The sequence below is a fragment of the Rhinolophus sinicus genome, chromosome 1, assembly GCF_057876585.1.
Source record: "Rhinolophus sinicus isolate RSI-liver-muscle chromosome 1, RSI-T2T, whole genome shotgun sequence".
In the NCBI taxonomy this organism is placed as follows: domain Eukaryota; kingdom Metazoa; phylum Chordata; class Mammalia; order Chiroptera; family Rhinolophidae; genus Rhinolophus; species Rhinolophus sinicus.
The window spans coordinates 99,263,788-99,266,287 of NC_142501.1; positions in this window are offsets into that span (position 1 = coordinate 99,263,788).

Genomic DNA, 2,500 nt, shown 5'->3' on the forward strand with positions numbered 1-2,500 from the left:
ACGCAAACCTAACCCTAACCAAACCCTAAACCTAACCCTAACCCGAACCCTATCCCAATCCTAACCCTAACCCTAACCCTAATCCTAACCATATCCATAAAGCAAATCTAACTTTAACCCTATCCCTAAACCTAACGCAAACCAAAGCTTAAATCCTAACCCTAATCCTAACCCTAACCCTAACCCTAAATGTAACCTAAACCTAACCCTAAACATTAACCCTAACCCTAACCCTAACGATATTCCTAACGCAAAACTAACCCTAACCCTAACCCTAAACCTAACGCAAACTTAAACCTAACCCTAACCCTAACCCTAAGCATAACCCTAACCGTAACCCTAACCCTAACCCAAACCCTAACCCTAAACCTAAACCAAACGCAAACCTAACCCTAACTCTAAACCTAACCCTAACCCTAACCCAAACCGTAACCCTAACCCTAACCAAACCCTAACCCTAACCCTAAACTTAACCCTAACCCTAACCCTAACGCAATCCTAACCCTAACCCTAACCCTAACCCTAAACCTAACCCTAACCCTAACCCTAACGCAAACCTAACCGTACCCTAACCCTAAACCTAACCCTAACCCTAACCCTAACGCAAACCTAACCTTAACCCTAACCCTAACCCTAAGCCTAACCCTAACGCAAACCTAACCCTAACCCTAACCCTAACCTAAGCCTAACTCTTACACTAACACTAACCCTATACCTACTTCAAACCCTAACCGTAACGCAAACCTAAAACTAACCCTAACCCTAACCCTAACCCTAACCCTAACCCGAATGCAAACCTCACCCTTAACCTAACCCTAACCCTAACACTAACCCTAACGCAAACGTAAACCTAAACCTAACCCTAACCCTAACCCTAAGGCAAACCTAACCCTAACCCTAAAACTAATCCTAACCCTAACCCAAACGCAAACCTAACCTAACCCTAACCATAATACTAACCCTAACCCTAACGCAAACCTAACCCTAAACCTAACCCTAACCGTAACCCTAGCCCTAACCCTAACCCGAAATCTAACCTTAACCCAAACCCTAACTTAACCCTAACCCTAACCCTAACCCTAACCCTAACCCTAACCTTAACCCTAACCATAACCCTAACCCTAACCCTAACCCGAATGAAAACCTAACCCTTAAAGTAACCCTAAACCTAACCCTAACCCTAACGCAAACCTAACCTTAAACCTAACCCTAACCCTAACCCTAACGCAAACCTAACCCTAACCCTAACCCTAACCCTAACCCTAACCCTAATCCTAACACAAACCTAACCCTAACCCTAACCCTAAACCTAACCCTAAACCTAATCCTAACCGTAACCTTAATGCAAACCTAAACCTAACCCTAACCCTAAACTTAACCCTAACCCTAACGCAAACCTAACCGTAACCCTAAGCCTAACCCTAACCCTACCACTAACCCTAACCCTAAACCTAACCCTAACCCTAAACCCTAAACCTAACCCTAACCCTACCCTAACCTATCCCTAATCCTAACCCTAACCCTAAACCCTAAACCCTAAACCTAACCTTAACCTAACCATAACCCTAACCCTAATGCAGACCTAACCCTAACCCTAACCCTAACCCTAACGCAAACCAAACCCTAAACCTAACCCTAACACTAACCCTAACCCTAAACCTAACGCAAACCTAACCCTAACCCTAACCCTAACCCTAACCCTAACCCTAAACCCTAGCCCTAACCCTAACCCTAACCCTAACAAAACCCTAACCCTAACCCTAAACCCTAAACTAAGCCTAACCCTAAACCATATCCCTAACCCTAACCCGAATCCTAACCCTAACCCTAACTTAACGCTAACCCTAACCCTAACCCTAACGCGTAGCTAAACATAAACTTAACACTAACCCTAACCCTAACCCTAACCCTAACGCAAACCTAACCCTAACCATAACCATAACCCTAACCCTAACGCAAACCTAACCATAAACCTAACCCTATCCTTAAACCTAACACAAACCTAACCCTAACCCTAACCCTAACGCATACCTAACCCTAACCATAACCATAACCCTAACCCTAACGCAAACCTAACCATAAACCTAACCCTAACCCTAACCCTAACACAAACCTAACACTAACCCTAACCCTAACGCATACCTAACCCTAAGCCTAACCCTAATCCTAAAGCAAACCTAACCCTAAACCTAACCCTAAACTTACCCTAAGGCAAACCTAACACTAACCATAACCCTAACCCTAAACCTAACCCTAGTTCTAACGCAAACCTAACCCTAAACCAAACCCTAAACTTACCCTAAGGCAACCCTAACACTAACCATAACCCTAACCCTAAACCTAACCCTAACAATAACCCTAACGCAAACCTAACCCTAACTATAAACCTAAACCTAACCCTACCATAACGCAAATCTAACCCTATCCCTAACCCTAAATCTAAACCTATCGCAAACCTAAGCCTTAATCCTAACGGTAATCCTAACCCTAACCCTAACCC